We start from the raw sequence: 18,596 nt of genomic DNA, 5'->3' as shown, positions 1-18,596 counted from the left end.
CCAACATTTTACATAAAATATAAAGGAGATAAAATTCTATATCACCAGTCTGATCAAACAAAATGCCTAATGATCAGGAATCTATGGAAGCAGACTACTAAATCAAAATTTACTACAATAAACTCACCTGAAAAAGGATACACCATAAAAAGAAAGAGAGCCAGAAGTGGCAGCTAAGAAAATCTAAAAAAAAATAAAAAAAAAAAAAAAACAAAAAACCCAAATCACTATTGAGAGAGCACATAGGCTCTTTTACCATCACCAGTTGTAACTAGACCAAGAATTGTATATGCCAAGATCCATTCCAAATGAAGTTTCCCAACACACTTACCTTTACACAGGCTAGGTTGTCAACACTAACCTTGTGTGAAGGCTGAATTCCCCAGATGCAAAAATGTTATTTGTGCAGTTTTTGATGAAAATATAGTGTTTCAAAATTTTAGCATTGTTCAAACCCTGTATATGAATAGAGAGTCGAGAAAGCGAGTTAGTTTCTATGCTCTGCTGGTATTGGTTTAACAAACTGGGATACTGGATGAATAGGGATACCCCCACCCTAAAAAAAAGAAAGAATTTCTTCTCTAGTCTCTAAATTGTTGTGCTTCCAGGGGACAGAGGTAGTGGTTAGGCACTGGGATAAAGCTGGAAGAGTTTCTCTCTATATCAAAGATGTTGAAGTTAGCCTCATGGAATGTTAAAGGTTTACAAATAGATAATAAAAAAAAAAACTTTTCATCTGTCTATAAATCAATCAATCTAGACTTTATAAATACAAGAAACAAAATTGACAAAGTAGACAAACCAATCTTGATAGTAAATGTATATGCCACAAATTTATTATGGGCATCTATAACTTAATAAACTCCTTCCCAGAAAAAACTTGGTCCAGACTGGATTTCTTCTAGTCTCAAAACAAGATATTAGAAAAGAAATTGACTTATTACTGGACCAATGTATTTTTTATATTGTAGATAACACTGTTCCGTTCGACATAAAGGCTACCACCAAGGTATTAATTAGAGGATAATTAATAAATAAATATTCTATAAAAAAAAAAAATCACCAAAAAAAAAAAAAAAAGTGAAAAGGAATGAAAAGCTTAAAGCTTTAGCTAGGGATTCATTATTCTTATTCAGTGGAGTGATTACACCAAATTACAACGCTGCTAAGCTACTACAAGCAACCTAACATTTCAAGAAATAAACCTAATCCACATATCTAAGAAACTTATTTTCAGCAAAAAACAGTTTACTCTAACTCACAAGATATAGTTAAGTCTTGCAGCTATATATGAAGAGGTGTACAACCCACTCCAAAACATTCAATGAACAAACTTCCCAGGGCTAGAGGTACAACAACAAACTTCTATCAGCTGAACCAAAAATAATAAGGCACCGGGTCCTGATGGTTCTCAGCTGGTTCTACAAAATGCTTTAGTTCTAAGATGTTGATCCAGAACCATATTAATACCTAAACAACAAGGACATGACCAACCCTAATAATTACAGGCCCATTTTCTTTATTTATTTTGGATATGAGAATTATGGCAGCAATTTTTAAATAAACCTAACTATAATTACAAAAAATTATTATATTTCCAATCCGGGGTGATCAAACTCTAACTCTTGAAGCAATGATATCTTTATCCCTAAAAAAAACAAAACACCCTATATACACCTAGCTTATAGACGCTTCTATTTGATAGAATCCAAAAATTTAACTCCTTCACAGATTAATAACTACACTCAATTCCCAACTGCAGGTACTATACCTTATTAAAGTCAAATATGTGGTGCCCAATGGTTGAAATTATATATCATAACAACTTAAAACATTACAATTTAATCCCAAGGCCCTCCATTTCTAAAGGAATATCCAGAAGAAGATACAAAATACAAAACATACATATGGGAAATTAAATAACAAAATGCTGCTTTTTTATGCTTTCCCACATTACACCCTTAACCCAATATTTTCAACTAAATGAAAATGATTGACCTGAATTACCACCTACTGAAAAGAAAAGACAGTTTTAGACATTTATAAGAAAAGACACCTATCGTGTCATGTCTGTATGTGCATTATCACGCAGGTGTCTTTTTCTTCCATTCTACGTGCATACAATTTTAAAGACAAGAAGATGTTCCATTTTTTGTGTTGCTGTCTGCATCTCTGTAGAGGTAAGCTTACAAGCACAGTTCATGCCTATCAACTTTACAGATTTTTGCACAATGTCCAAATTTTGGCCTCATATTTTTTGTCTGTTTTTTAAAAAATTGTGGTTTTCTGGCAAGGCATGTTCCGCATGTAGGGTGCAGGGATTAGTGTAGGGCTGTAGGCCAAAAAAATAGGTTGCAGCTTAAGTGTCTTGGTTTATGTCCTGTAACAAAATGGTCACCTTGGGGGAGATAAATATAAATGAATAAGAAAAATAGAGAATATGCATTACATTAGGTATATGCCTGTGAGAGAGGAGAGAAAGAGTAGTTTTCAGTGATTTAAATTCAGCAACTAGGATGGGGCTGTGGGTGAGGCCTGTATTGGAAAGGGTTCCACCCACACCTTATAGTATGCAGAACTGTTATTTACTAGTTATTGTCATGAGGCTGAAACTGAAAATTGAGCAGCTCTTGCCTCAATGCATAAATGTGGTAACCTTACATTTTGCTAATTTTTTAGCTGCAGAAACCAGGACTGCAAAACATGTAAACATTTATTCTTAGAGAAAAAATACACTTTTTAGCAGACTTTCACCTGAATTATAAAACAGATTCAAAGTGCTCATATTTATTGGATTCAAAGAGAAATGAATATAAAATACCTCCCACTGAAGGTTTTGCTCCAAATAAGCAGTATATCAAAAAAGAAAAATATATATATGGAGCAACAAACCAACAGGCCTGATAAAATCCAAAATCCCAAATCTTTAATAAAACCACTTCATCAGAAACTGGGAATTTTTATTTTCTTTTTTATTTATTTTACATTTGTTAACCGAGAAGGTCTGACTGGATATATGCCAATTTTCAGCGGAGGCTCAGGGAGAAAAGCTCCATACTGAAGACATAAGACAGTACAGCATAATACAATGTAAAATACAATAGAGAAATACAATGCAGAGAAATTTTTACATATTTACATATTGAAACCAATTAATTAAATTTGCTACTGTGGGTGCCAAATACTCATTTTGCATGTCCAAGCAAGACAAAATGGAAAATGGCGATAAAAAAAACTTTAAAATATTTAAATGCATTTGCTGTAATGTGCTAAATGAAAGCTTAGTTAGTATCTAACAACACATCTATCATGGAAACAGGTCGTGAGGCATTAAAAAATTAATTAATTAATTAATTAATTGATTGATTGAATACATTACTGGAATGCCAGTCAAATTAAAAAAAAAACTTAACAACAAGCACTCAAAGCACTTCTCTTTGTAGCTTTATATTCCACGGCTTTAGAAATAAAATACCATTAATGTGAGTGCTATCTGTAAAGCTGATGAAATTGCAGGGGGAGAAAAGTGGCTTAACATTAGTATATGTACTATCAAACAATGTTCATGAAAAGAATATTAATTGAATACTGATTGAAAAGGGAAAAAAAAAGATATGTACAGGTATAAGCTCTGAAAAAGTATTATGTTGTTCAGATGTCACTGTAGGGCTGAACTGAGTTACACAGAAAAGTGTAATGAAAGCTCAGGTTAAATGCAATCAAATTACAATTTCCAAAGTAGCCAACTCCATTGACATAAAAAGATAAATGTGTGGGTGTAACCAAGAAGAATAACATTTGCTTAGTCTTTGGTGCTAGATGACATAGGAGGTAAGAGAGGGGAATTATGAATTAATGCTTACTTGATTCTCAGTGTGGGGGGGGGCTATATCAGGAAGTATGTTACTCCACTGATTTATAGTGAAACTAATTATTAGATAGAAGTGATATAGCCCAATTGGGCATGTGGGAAGTTACGTAGAGTGCTGAATCACTGCAGAGATGGGGCATCACTCCTTGCAACTCCATGTCCATACCCTAATGAAGTACAATGCGCATATAAGGGGTTAAGGGCTCTTCTGAACTTGCAAGTTGAACAGACGGCAGCGGTATGCTGACTTTGTCCATGCTGTTCTCCTCCATGGCCACAGGGCACTCATAGTCTGCAGTGCCATGAAGTCACCCTGATATGGTGAAATGATGCCAGGACAGTTTAAAGGTGTACCCATATGCTCCAGTATGCAATGGCCCCAGGGAATGATGGAGCAATAGGATAAGGGATGTGGACTAATGTCAACAGTGGGTGATCCTGCACATAGGCTGCAAAATAACTCACCCTCCCCCATTCCATAATGCAGAAAACCTGCTGGAATGCATGTGACACTGCAATTAGGGCATGAAAGTCTTCTGGATACTGCCTCCTAACAACAGTCAAATTTAAGTTATGCCATCAGTGGGAGTGCTGCTGGGCATCTTTGACTGGGGTGATAAATTCAGAGAAAGGACTTGTGGAACTAAATGAAGTACTGACATCCAGCTGATCCAAATGCCATAAGGACCCACCCACATATAACGGCAGCAGCAAAAAGATTATATAAGCGATATTGGTGAATAACAATATGACACTGATAAGTTGTTATAATTGTATATATATATATATATATATATATATATATATATATATATATATATATATATATATCTCAAATGTAAGTAAGCAGTCACTGAAAAACATTAATTTCAATTTCTGAGTTTTTCTCTTTATTAAGTGGAAGGCCCTTTGTGTATAATTACGCTCAGTGTACATCCTGAAAGTTTTTAGATAGTTGGACTTTGATCCTTCTTGCATAGGTGCCCTGTATTCCATTTCTATAATTAATTGAATCTGACATAACTATTGTAAAATGATTAGTGTTGAATAGATTTTCGGGTTTGAGTCATGAATCTAATATTTGCCATTATATTCACTCTTACCTTTTGCAGTTCTCTCTGTACAGTTTGACATATCTAATAAACTTACACTCACTGACATTAGTAAGTCATCTGAAAACGATACATTCCTGTGCCCATCACTTTATTCAGGACGAGGTCACTATGCACTCGTGACGGACCAGTGATTAAAGTGCCCGTTTTACTTACTACTGTTTAATAAAATTTGTCTGACAAAAAATGACAGGTTTCCAAAATGGCATTTTATGTTGCCTACCAATGTAATCATGATGAAGCTTGTTACATAAATATGGAAATGCGAGGACAAGTTCCCTCCATGACTATGAGTATTAGTAACAAAAATCCTTCATTGACCTTTCAACCTTTTCCTATTTCCAGTTAAAATAACTTTCAGTGCTTCATACTGTAAGCTGTGTAAATTTAAGCATTCACAGTTACCTGTCAATGGCAAGTAAGTGCATAGGTGTGCTTTTTTAAATATTTTATCTGTTGTATTTCTAACAGTACTATTAATTATAAGCCTCTTCCTGAGAGAACTGTAGGACATACACCAAGCTTCATTCTTTCAAAACTAAGCTGAGAACTGTATGCTTGGAACAGAAAGCATTTTATAACCCAACACATTGCACTGTTCAATGAACCATGTGATGTCCACCTACAGTCAGATATGTATGACATATGCTCTGGTACCTACTGTATTCTTGTCTTCCAACAGTCAGGTATGTATGGTACAGCTTTGGTACCTGCAGTACTCCAGTCTTGTCATAGTCAGGTATGTATGATGCATGTTTTGGTACCTGCAGTACTCATGTGCTCCCACAGTTTGGTATGCATGATACATGCATTGGTATCTACAGTACTCCTGTCTTCCCACAGTCAGGTATGTATGATACATGCATTGGTACCTGCAGTACTCTTATGTCCTCCAATCATTCAGATAAGTATGATGCATGCTCTACAGTATACCTGCCTTCACACACTGTGGGAGTACATATGATACATGCTTTGGTATCTGCAGTACTCTTGTCCTCTCACAGCTGGGTATGTATGACACATGCTTTGGTACCTGCTGTACTCCTGTTCTCCCACAGTCAGGTATGTATGTATGACACATGCTTTGGTGCCTGCAGTTCTTTTACCCTCCAACAGTCAGGTATCTATGATGCATGCTTCGGTACCTGCAGTACTCCTGTCCCTCCCCCCATTCATATAAGTTTGATGCATGATTTACAGTACTCCTGCCCTTATATAACCTGGTATGTATATATAATACATGCTTTTTACCTATGATACTCCTGTCTTTCCACAGTCAGGTATGTATGATGCATGTTTTGGTGCCTGCAGTGCTCCTGCCCTCCCACAGTTGGGTGTGTATGATACATGTCTTGGTACTGGGAGTACTCCTCTCCTCCCACAGTTAGGTAGGTATCTATGATACATGCTTTGATGCCTGCAGTTCTCATGTCCTTGCACTGCCAGGTGTATATGATACATGCTTTGTTACCTGCAGTACTCCTGTTCTCCCACAGTCAGGACAGGTATATATGTGCAATCTGTGCTTTGGTGCCTGAGTACGTATGTCCTCCAACAGTTGGGTATGTATGATATATGCTTTAGTACCTGCAGTATTCTTGTCCTCCCACAGTCAAATATGTATGTATGTATATATGTATGTATGATACATGCTTTGGTACCTGCAGTACTTCTGTCCTCCCACATTCAGGTAAGTATGAAGCATTCTTTGATACCTGCAGTACATCTGTCCTTCTACAGTTGAGGTATGTAAGATACATAGTCTTTAAACTAAGGCTACAAGAGCATGTTACCGACAACAAGAAATTTAAACCTGAGAGCCCCATTGCGTTACATTTTAGATTATATTATCAAAGGAATCCATCTGGTTTACAAGGTACAATTCTTGAACAAGTGGTACCTGAGTATGGAGAAAATGTAACACTTAAACACAAACTGCTGCATAAAGAATTTATGTATATTTTGAAGTGTGGCACTTTAATGCCTTTGGGCTTAAATGTAGAGTGTAATTGGAGGGATCATATTTAATTGATTGTATAATTCTATAATTCTATAACTGATAATGTGCTTTAGTCATGTAACATATATAAGATGTTCTTTTTGTATACACTTTGAAAGCTTCTGAGCTGATGCACTAAGGTTTTTATTGTGGTTCATTAAATTTTATACTTTTGAGAAGTTTGTAGCCAGTTGGCTATGTTTATGTAGGATACATGCTTTGATACCTACAGTACTTCTGTCCTCCCACAGTCAGTTATTTAAGTATAATACATGCTTTTGTACCTGCAGTGTTCCTCTCCTCTCACAGTTGATATGTATATATGATGCATACATTGGTACCAGTAGTTCTCATGTCTTTCCACAGTTGGGTGTGCATGATACATGCTTTGGTAGCTGTAGTACTTCTGGTCTCCCACACTTGAGCATGTATGATACATGCTTTGGTGCCTAAAATACTCCTGTTTTCCCACATTCAGGTAAGAATGATGCATGCTTGAGTACCCCTGTCCTGCCACAGCTGGATATGTATGATACATGCTTTGGTACCTGCAGTTCTCAAGTCCTTCCACAGTCAGGTGTGTGTGGTACATGCTTTGGTACCTGAAATTCTCATATCTTCTCACAGTTAGGTGTGTATGGTACATGCTTAAGTACCTGCAGTACTCCTGTCCTGTCTCATTCAGGCAAGTATGATACATGCTTTGGTACCTGCAGTATTCTTGTTCTCTCACAATTTGGTATGTATGATGCATGGTTTGGTACCTGCAATACTCCTGCCCACCCACAGTCAGGTATATATGACCCATGCTTTGGAACCTGGAGAACTCCTGCCCTCCCACAGTTAGGTATATATGATACATGCTTTAGTAGCTGCAGTACTCAGCTAATATATTTAGAGTATTTCTGCTCTCCCCACAGTCTGGTATGTATGTATGATGCATGCCTTAGTACCTACACAAATTTATGTACATTGCAAGTATTGTATTTTGAACTGAATTATCCATCACATATGCATCAATCAGCCTAAGTTAGCACATAATACTATCTTCCAGTATGTAGGAAACTTTATAACCTATGTGCTGTTATCACTTTCCTTTGTTCTAATACTCCACTTTTTCTACTGCAAGCACAGGCACTGAACTCAATTGCCATGCATAAATAATTCTATTGACATGAACTGCATAATATGAAACTGCATAATTTTACGATGACATTATTTCACATTTTGGTGCAGCACAGAAGCACCGTTATGAATGTGTAGGCTGCTGTTTTTTTTTTATTTTTATGTTTTTTTTGGTGTACCACACAAGTGCATTGTTCACGGCACTAAATGCTTCAAACATTCAAGCAGACAATGACTCCTTGTACAGCCTCATCAATATCTATGTCATCAGTGCTATCCCAGATGTGGGGCAGCTTATCATTTTCAGAATACTTGAACATTCTAGTGCTGAATTTTTGAAATACAACTCCTTACTTGCTATTCTGTCCAGTGATATACATGCATCAGTTTTATGGTACTTTATTTGCAGAAAAGTGCAGTCCAAAGACATAGTTCCACAAATGTTAAGGTTTTTCTACTGTCTTCTAAAATATATTAAGCAAATCGCCTCAGAGAAACATTCTATTGTAATTGTCTTGCCTTCATGCAACTACATTATGATAAAACTGGGTTTTTGTAAGCACTTACCCCAAAAACTGTATTCGTTTTAATGACATATTTATTTTTATACATCTTGAAATAGTTTTGCTATACTCCTGATTATTGACACTGTATAACATTGTATTGCTACTTAATGCCTTATAACAATCATGTACCATTGCTGTTTAATGCTAATTTATAATGAAAATTGCATAATACGTTGGAGCTTTTCTCCCCTGGCCTCCACTGAAAAATGGCTCTTCAGCTCAGTCGGACAATCCTGGTCAACAAATGTAAAATAAAAATACAATAAATAAATACATGTTAAAACTAGTCTACCTAAATGACAAAGGCCTTCTAGATGCATTTGAGTAACAAGTATCCTCAGCAACCTCACAAACGCTCCACTCAAATAGCAATTGCTAGAAAACATGCACCTATAACTCAGCATCTCAGCTTGAAAGCCCATAAGGCAAACCTTCACGCAACTGACATCCTAATCACAGGAGACTCCATTGTGAGACACACTAATGCACCACTCACCAGGCTCTGCAAGCAAAGGATCATGGACAGTTGCTATCAGGTGCTAGGATTCACCATATAATATGCACACTAAGTGCTTGGATCACAGATGAAATAGTCAAATTACAAGTGGGGGAAATTATCTCAGATGCATCTCCTTAGACTATATAAAGAGAGAGACATGCTGAAGCTCTCAGAATATGTGTCTGAAGGAGGTATGAACCTAGCCCTGAGCAGCATTTTTCCTTCATAGGTTCATATGTTTACACTAGGCAACTTAGTACAGATTTTTGCTGAATGTCCACATTTTGGCCTTATGTTTTTGCTCCATTTTTCATAAAATTGTGTTTTCTCTGGCAAATTAGTGGTAACTCATTAAAGATTGAAGTTAGAAAATAATGACTGACATTTGAATTTCAGACTCCATACCCTTTAAAAAATTCACACTAATGCAAAACATGTTATTCTATCAACTTTCTAAGTTTGTAAGAGCAATATTTAAAACAAATTCCCTATTTTTGGGCCTTTGTACCACTTTTATTTAAGGCTTTGTCCGGATTTCTTGCTCTAACAGGTTAATAGTTATAGGTTCATAGGTAGGTACTAGGCTATCTACCCGAGGGCATTTATAAGCCTAGCCAGAGTGTGTTGGCTTTTGCCGCCCCATTGATTAATTAACTGATCCTCTGTCAAACAGAGCCAATGAAGTGATCCCAGGGGTGTATTTTCTGTTACTCCATCCACTCGTCAAGGTTTCTCTTGAAGAGTGTTAGTGAGGGGCTCTGCCTAATGTAGATTGGAATTTTGTTCCAAAGCATGGGGAGTCTCTGTGACAGGAATCTATCCCTCCAGCATGTTCTATTTATTGTTGTGGCGAGGTTTAGCTCACTAGAGCGTGTAGCTCACAATGACTTGGATTTCTTTAGATGGAGCATGTCAATCAATTCTGAGTTGGACATGGCTTTGTAAGTCAGGCAGAGATCACCTCTGAGTAAGCGATATGCCACTGAGTACAGACGGAGTTTTTTCAGTCGGGATGCATAGGACATATGTTTGAGGCCAGTAATCCTCTTAGTGAGGTACTTTTGTGGTCTTTTCAGCTGTTGGAAGTGTCTTGTGAGGTACATCCCAAATGGGGCATTGTACTCTATGATAGGTCTGATGCGTGACGGGTAGAGGGACACTATAACCTCTTTATTTCTAGATGCGAACCCTTTAGTAATTAGATGGGCCACATAGAAGGATTTCCTAACTACTTTAGCAATATGATTGTCAAAAGAGAGATTACTATCTACCTGGGTCCCCAGATCTCTTATTACCTCTTCTGTATTAAGGGGGCTGCCACCTATGTGGTAATTCATGGGCGTTTTGTTTTTCCCAAATGGGATGACTATGCATTTCTTGGCATTTAGCTTGAGGCCATGACTTGGAGGATGTTCGTGTCAGCTGGAGAGTCAATTTTGGCTCCCAGTTTGCAGTCATCAATGAACTTGGTTAGCCATAGTCCTCCTGTGTTTGCCTGTACTTCAGAGAAGTATATGCCGAACAGTAAGGGTCCCAGGACCATGCCTTGTGGGACACCACTTGTGACTGGTCTAGAGTGAGACCTGGAGCCCACTATTCTTACCGTGTGAGTTCTATCTGTAAGCCAGTTGGCAACCCATCTTGTGACGTAGGGGTTTATGTTCAGGCTGGTGAGTTTTCCTGTAATACCCGTGTGGGGAATGGTGTTGAAAGCTTTGGCTAGGTCAAGGTAGGCTGTGTGAACCACCTTTCCCTCGTCTTTGGCCTTGGTGACTGTCTTGAAGAAGTCAATCAGGTTTAGTAGGCATGATCTGCCTTTAACAAAGCTGAACTGGGTCAGGTCAAGTGTTTGGAGATTCCCAATGTCTTTGTTAATGAGTTCCATGATGATGCATTCCATAGCCTTGCAGACCAGGCTAGTCAGGCTTATGGTGCGATAGTTACCAGAGTAAGTTGTGGCCCCTCTTTTGTGGAGAGGAATAATCATTGCTGTCCACCATTCTATGGGCACATAGCCTGTGGAGAGGCTGAGGTTGAATAGTGTGCTTAGGTGGGGGAGTTAGTTCGTTCTGTAGTTCATGCAAGGCGCAGCCTGGGACACCATCTGGCCCCATTAACACTGTGTTTTGGGCTTTTGAAAGGGCTGTTTTCACCTGTCCATCTGTGATTTCTGGGACACTACACTTTTCCAGTATTGTTGTGGGCCCTTTTGGGTGTGAGAGGGGGGTGAAGTTTGCACTGAATCTATCTGCCAGGATGTTGGCAATATCAGTAGGTTCAGTATATTATGTGCTATTTTTTACTAGTTCAGTACATATCTGTGAGTTGCCACTTAGATTCTTAACATAGCTAAAGAAGGCTTTGTGATTATCTTTTGAATCCTTGGCTTTTTTTCTTTCGAAGTTAGCCTTGGATGATTTTATGATGGACCTTAGTTTCTTACTGATACTGATCAGGGATGTCTTTCCTTCTGGGGAATTGCTTTTTTTTTCTGAACTAGTTTCCTCCTTCTATTATATAGCCTGTTTATGGCAGGGGTCCACCAAACTGGTTTCCTTCTCTTAGAGGAGTAAGGCTTGGTTTGCTAGGGATGGCATGATCCATGCATCCTTGTAGGTGCTCATAGAGTGCATTTGTAAAGGTTTCTGCATCTTGGGCAGCATTATCCTTTAGTGTGGGGGCTGTGAAACTTACCACCTCTGTCTTAAGTAAGGTGAAGTTTGCTTTAGAAAAGTTTTTTACTGTAGTTTCCTTAGTTGGGGGTGGTGGTGGGGTGTGGATATCCAGAGTGATTAGTTTATGGTCTGATCTAACCAGTGACAGGTTGACCTCTGGTGTGGAACACCTGTCGCCCATGTTGGTGATGACCAGGTCCAATATGTTTTCACCTTTGGTAGGTGAGTTTCCCAGCTGATCCAGGGCATTTGAGTTGAATTCCAGAAAGCGCTGGGCCTGGGAGTTTGTACTCGAGTAGTTTTCCCAGTGAATGGTAGGGTAACTGAAATCGCCCAATATCAGGGTGTTCGGTAGGACCTTCATGTTTTCCAGTGTCTCCAGAAAGGTGGAGTGGTGGTCCTGGGTCATGGAGGGTGATCTGTAGCAGGCCACAATTTGCATTGCAGATTTGCCCGATGTTAGTTGCACATGGATGATCTCAGAGGTATCATGCTGCACCACTAACCTGGAGGTGTAGGTATCCTTGATGAATATGGATACACCCCATCCTTTTTCTGTTTTGGTCCATGTTCTGTGGCCGAAACATGTGATATGAGTTGTAGCCTGGTAGTGCTGGGGTGCTCTCTGGAGCCTTAAACCAGGTTTCAGTTACTGCACAGATGTCGATGTTCTCCATACTGAGGAGTGCTTCGAGCGCGTGCATTTTGAGATTTAAACTCCTAGCGTTGAGTAACATAACCCTCAGTTTTTTGTTACTTGTGCTGTTTATGGAGGTGGGTTTGACTTTTGAGCCTTGCCAAAAAAAGGCACTATGGGGGCAGAAACAGCCTTGGCCAGTATTCGAAAGCCTAGGAGTGACAAGTGCAAGCCATCTCTTGCTAAGCAACATGGCTTGTCGAGCATGTTGTCCCAGGCTGACAGACACTGGATCCCCTTTGAATGACACAAGAAGCTTAGCCAATTGTTGAAATTGATATTTTTTTCTTTATACTGAGGTATCATTCTTGGTGAGGGCAGGATGCTACTCAGGGTCAGGGTCATACCAGCCTGTACTACATGATCAGAGAGTTCTTCCATGTCTCTTTTCATGTAGTCCAGGGAGGTACGTCTCAGGTCATTCACACCAACATGAACAATGACAAAGCAAAAGTATGACTAGGCTAACAACCACTAGGGTCTTTATAAGCCTAGTTGTGCAACCCAAATGTGACCCACAAATTTGATCTGCATAGGGGGGTGATTTATTGACTGCCTCTATCCATCATAGACATAGGCACCAGATCAGGGGTGAATTTCTGATTACCCATCCATTGGTCCAAGTTGCATTTAAATACCATTAGGGAAGAATTCTGATTCATGTATATGTGAATGAGCATTTTCTGAGAAATATTTCTGTCTCTTTACCATGTCCTATTTATATAACAAGCAAAAGTTAGACATTTTGATCCGGTGCTTCTGATGGTGTCTGTTTTGCAATGTGCAAAATAAGGTCTGGTGGTGCCTTGCATGCAAGGCAAAGATCACCACTCACACATCTGTATGATACTGAGTAAAGTGACAGACCTTTGAGGTGATCATTCTAGGACATTGTGTTGACTCCCTGTATTCTTTTGTAAAGAAGCTTTGTGGAAAATCCAGTTGCTGCATGTGTCTTGTCAGGTGCATACCAAAAGAGGGATGATATTGTATGATGTGTCTGATGAAGGCCAAATACAGTGGTATGATGACCTCGCTCCACCTAGATGCCATGCCGTTACTTATAAACTGAGCAACACAGAAAGATTTTCTTACTACCTTGACACCTATTGGGTAATGGCCAGGTTACTATCTGCATGAGTTCCTAGATGTCTGACCACTGAATCGACTTTTAGGCTTTTTTTATTGATGACGTAGTTACCCAGGGTGGCCAACTTCCCAAGAAGTTCTATAATTCATTTCTTGGCATCGAGCTTTAAGCCATAGCTTTGGCACCAATCATTTGTCTGTGTTAGACCTTCCTGAAGGGTGTTCTTTTCTTGGGTTGTGACTGCTCCCAGTTTACAATCACCTGAGAACTTAGTCAGCCAGAGGTCTTTGACATTGGCTTTGATGTTTGAGAAGTAGATGCCAAAGAGGAGTAGTTACAGCAGAGAAGCCTGAGGGACTCCACTGGTGAGTGGTCTCTTTGTGGAGTTAGCCTCATTGATCCAAACCTCTTAGGTCCCACCCTTGAGCCAGCTAGTTATCCAGCATGTTATAAAGGGGTTTATGCCTCATTCTGTAAGTTTGTTAAAAATACCCGAGTGAGTTATTGTATCACATGCTCTAGTCATATCTAAGAAGACAGTATACACTACTTTCCTTGCATACATTACCTTAGTAATCTTTTCAAAGGACCCCACCAAGTTCAGTAAGCATGAAATTCCTTAGACAAAGCCAAACTGTGCTGAATCCAATGCATTTATATATAAATTGTCATGGATACCTGGTTTAAAAATATTGAAAGAACACCATCAGTAGAAGGTTTCACATCTAGCATGCATTAAGACACACAAGAATAGATGAAGGCATACGGGAAGCTGGGTCTCTATATTCGTAAAACAAAATTTTACCTCCAAACTTGTTATGCAGAATAATGACTGGAATTCCTCCATGTCCAACTTAACATTAACAAAACCCCATATTGCATTGTTCATAGGTTCATAGGTTCCTAGATGTGTACTAGGCTAATGGCCCTGGGGCCTTTACAAGCCTAGCCATAGGATTATCCTGGCATAGTGCCACCTAACCTTAGTTCCCAGTGCCTCTGTCGAGTAGAGCCGCTGGAGTTCTCCCTGGGGTGAATTTTCTGTTTCCCATCCACTCATCAAGATTTCTCTTGAAGAGGGTCAATGAAGTACTCTGTTTGACATGTATGGGAAGTCTATTCCATAGCATGGGCAGTCTCTGGGTTATGAACCTGTCCATCCAGCATGTTCTGTCAATTGTGGTAATGAGATTGAGGTCTCTGGAGCATGTGGTGTAAAGGGATTGGGATTTCTTTAGATGTAGCATTTCTAATAGAGCTGGGTCAGACATGACTTTGTAAGTCAAGCAGAGATCACCTCTAAGTAGGTGATATGAGACAGAGAATAGTTGGAGTTTTTTGAGTCTGTCCATATAGGACAAGTGTTTAAGGCCTAGGATCCTCTTTGTGAGGTTCCTTTGTGGCCTCTCCAGTTGTTGCCGGTGTTTAGTGAGGTACATGCCAAATGGGGCAGTGTACTCGATGATTGGCCTAATGATAGAAGAGCAGAGGGAGACAATGACCTCTTTCTTCCTGGATGCAAAACCCTAAGTAATGAGATGTGCCACATAGAAGGACTTTCTGACCACAGTGCAATGTGGTGATCAAAAGAGAGGCTGCTGTCAACTTGTGTTTCAAGATCTCTTATAATGCCTTCTGTGTTCAGTGGACTACCATCAATGTGGTTATTCATGGGAACCGGGTTTTTCCCAAAGGGGATGACGACACATTTTTTGGCATTTTGCTTAAGGCCATGGTTCTGACACCAGTCGTTGGTCTCATTGAGGCCTTTCTGTAGGATGTCTATATCACATGGGGAGTTAGTAATAGCTCCCAACTTACAATCATCAGTGAACTTTGTCAACCAGAGTCTCTTTGTGTTGGCTTGGACTTCAGAGAAGTAGATACCAAACAGGAGAGGACCCAGGACCGAACCCTGTGGGACTCCACTCATGATTAGTCGGCAGTCTGACTTGGAATCAGCTACTTTCACACTGTGGGTTCTATCTGTGCAGTTTTCAACCCACCTAGTGATAATGCTTAGCTTAGTGAGTTTTTCTATGATTCCTGAGTGGGGAATGGTATCAAAAGCCTTGGCCAGATCGAGATAGGCGGTATGAACCACCTTGTCTTCATCCACAGCTCTGGCGACTGACTCAAAGAAGTCGATCAAGTTGGTCAGGCATGATCTACCGTTGACAAAACCAAACTGTGTGGAAGCTGCTTTTTATACTTTTGAAACTGTGTGGGATCCAGAGTTTGGAGATTCCCTATATCCTTGTTTATTAGGTCCATGATGATGCATTCCATAGCTTTGCATATTAGGCTCATCAGACTAATGGGGTGATCTTTCCCAGGGTCTGTAGTCACTCCACCTTCGTGGAGAGATATGACTGTAGCAGGGACAAAGTCTGAGGTGAGGCTGTGATTAAACAGGGCACACAGGTGAGGTGCCAGTTCACTCTGTAGTTTATGTATAACACAGCCAGGGATATCGTCAGGTCCCATAGAAGCTGTATTCTTGGCCTTGGACAGCGCTGTTTTGACCTGTGCAGCAGTAATACTGGATGCCTGGCAATCTACTGGTATTGTGATTGGTCCTTTGAGGCAGGGAAAGAGGAGTAAAGTTGGCACTGAATCTGTCGGCCAGTATATGGCAATATCTGTTGGCTCGGTATAGGAAGTACTATTGTACAGTAGCTCAGAGCAAATCTGAGTTTTGCTGTGGAGATTCTTTACATAACTATAGAAGGCCATGTGGTTGTCTTTGCTATCTGCTGCAATTCTGATTTCATAGCTAGCTTTAGAGGATTTGAGGAGGGATCTCAACTTTTTGTTGAGGCTGATAAGGGAGTTTTTATAGTCATGGGACTTCACATTATTCCGCATCAGTTTCCTCCTTCTGTTGTAGAGTTTGTTTATGGCAGGGACAACCAGATTGGCTTCCTTTTTTTGGAGGAGAGCATCTTAGTTCTATTAGGTATGGTGAGATCCATGCATTTGTGTACATGTTTGTACAGTGCATTGGTGTATGACTCGGCTGTCATACAACTATTCTCCATTTGCATGTATGCCGTGAAGTTAGCCACCTCTGTTTTTAGGAGCCCAAAGTTAGCTTTGGAGAAGTTTTTCATGGTGGATACCTTTGCAAGGGGGGTGGGGTGGGAGGGAGGGAGGTATGTGGATTTCCAAACTGATTAGATTGTGGTCGGATCTAACCAGGGAGGAGCAGACTATTGGTGTAGAGGTTGCCCATGTTAGTAATGACCAGGTCAAAGATGTTGCTACCTCTAGTGGGGGCAAGAACGAGCTGGTCCAGGGCATTGGAATTAATGAACTCCAGGAAATGTTGGGCAAGTGTATTGGTACATGAGTAGGTTTCCCAGTTAATGGAGGGGTAGTTGAAGTCGCCTAGTAAGATAGTGTTAGGATGGACCCTAATATTCTCCAGGGTGCTTAGGAACGTAGATTGTGAGTCTTAGGACATGATTGGTGACCTATAGCAGGCTATGATGTGAACCGCTATCTTACCCAATGTTAGCTGCACCTGAAGTATCTGTGATGCGTTATGTTGGGCTACCAGTCTTGAGGTGTTGGCATCCTTTATGAATATGGAAACACCACCACCTTCGAAGCTTCGGTCCAAGTTATGGGGCCGAAAGATGTGAAATGAGTTGTAGCCTGGTAGTGCAGGGGGTGCTTTCTGCTGCCTTGAACCAGGTCTCCGTTACAGCACAAATTTAGATGTTCTCCATTTTAAGAAGTGCTTCGAATGAGTGCATTTTGAGATTTAGACTTCTAGCGTTGTTTGTAGCTGTTGCAGTGATAATTTGGTTTTTGGAACACTGCCTAAAACATGCACTATAGGTGTGGTAAGAGCTTTGGCCAGTATCTGGAAGCCCGGGGTGACAGATGCAGGCCATTTCTGGCAAAGCATCGAGGTCTGTCAGTCATGTCATCCCAGGCACACAGATACTGGATCCCATTAGAATGATACCAGAAACTTAGCCAATTGTTGAAATCAATAATTTTCTGCTTGTACTGTGGTATCATTCTAGGTGATGGTAGGATGCTGCTCAGGGCTAGGGTCATACCCACCTGGGCTACATAATCTGAGAGCTCCTCCATGTCTCTTTTCATGTAGTTCAGGGAAATATGTCTCAGATCATTCACACCCACATGCACAATGACAGAGTCATATTTGTACCTGTTGTTGAGGGACCTCAGTGCATGTGTTATTTGATGGATCCTGACACCTGACAGGCAGCTGACTGTTACTTTCTTCTTAATCAGTCTAGTGAGTGGGATGTCAGTGTGCCTTACTATTGAGTCACCTATGACTAGTGTGTTGGGCATGCTGTTTTTCCTTAGGGGTTTGATTGTGTGTCTTGTGATTAGTGTTGTATTGTGGTGGCTGAGTGCATTTCTGCCTTGGAGGTCTCTGCTGCTTGTGTAGATTTGTATTGAGAGCCTCCACGATGGTGGGTGTGTGGTTTGTGGTTTTATGTAAAGGTAGTGCTGGTGTGTGTTCTGGAGGGCTATGTGTTCCATGTGGTGTGGTGCAAGTGTTGACCTTATCCTCTTGACCAGCTATTCCAGTCTTGGCTGGAGAGTGTGTGGCTTCCAATTTGGATATATAAGTGCATCTCTCACAAGTCTGAGTGTTAGGAGGTAAGAGGAGAGGGTTGTCGATGTACATGAGGCAGTTACTACATTGCCTCAGGATGCCCAAGTTCACCAGGTTAATAGGAGAAAGCACAGGGAACTGACCTTTACACATGCCTGTAGGGGTGGGCATTGATAATAAGTACTGGATCTGTTTCCTTGTAGAATGTTTAGTGCTGGTAGCAGTTTTGTGTGCTACAATAATTGCTACAAGAAGTCTGATAAAGTGCTAGACTAACAAGCTAGTATAAGTGCAGGAAAGGAGAGAACTAGCAGATCTAAGGAGCAAATTGAAGAGCAGGCTTTGGCACTGCTCAG

The sequence above is a fragment of the Protopterus annectens genome, chromosome 14.part0, assembly GCF_019279795.1.
Source record: "Protopterus annectens isolate FY-2018-M chromosome 14.part0, PAN1.0, whole genome shotgun sequence".
Classification (NCBI taxonomy): domain Eukaryota; kingdom Metazoa; phylum Chordata; order Ceratodontiformes; family Protopteridae; genus Protopterus; species Protopterus annectens.
This window is presented reverse-complemented; position numbering follows the sequence as displayed.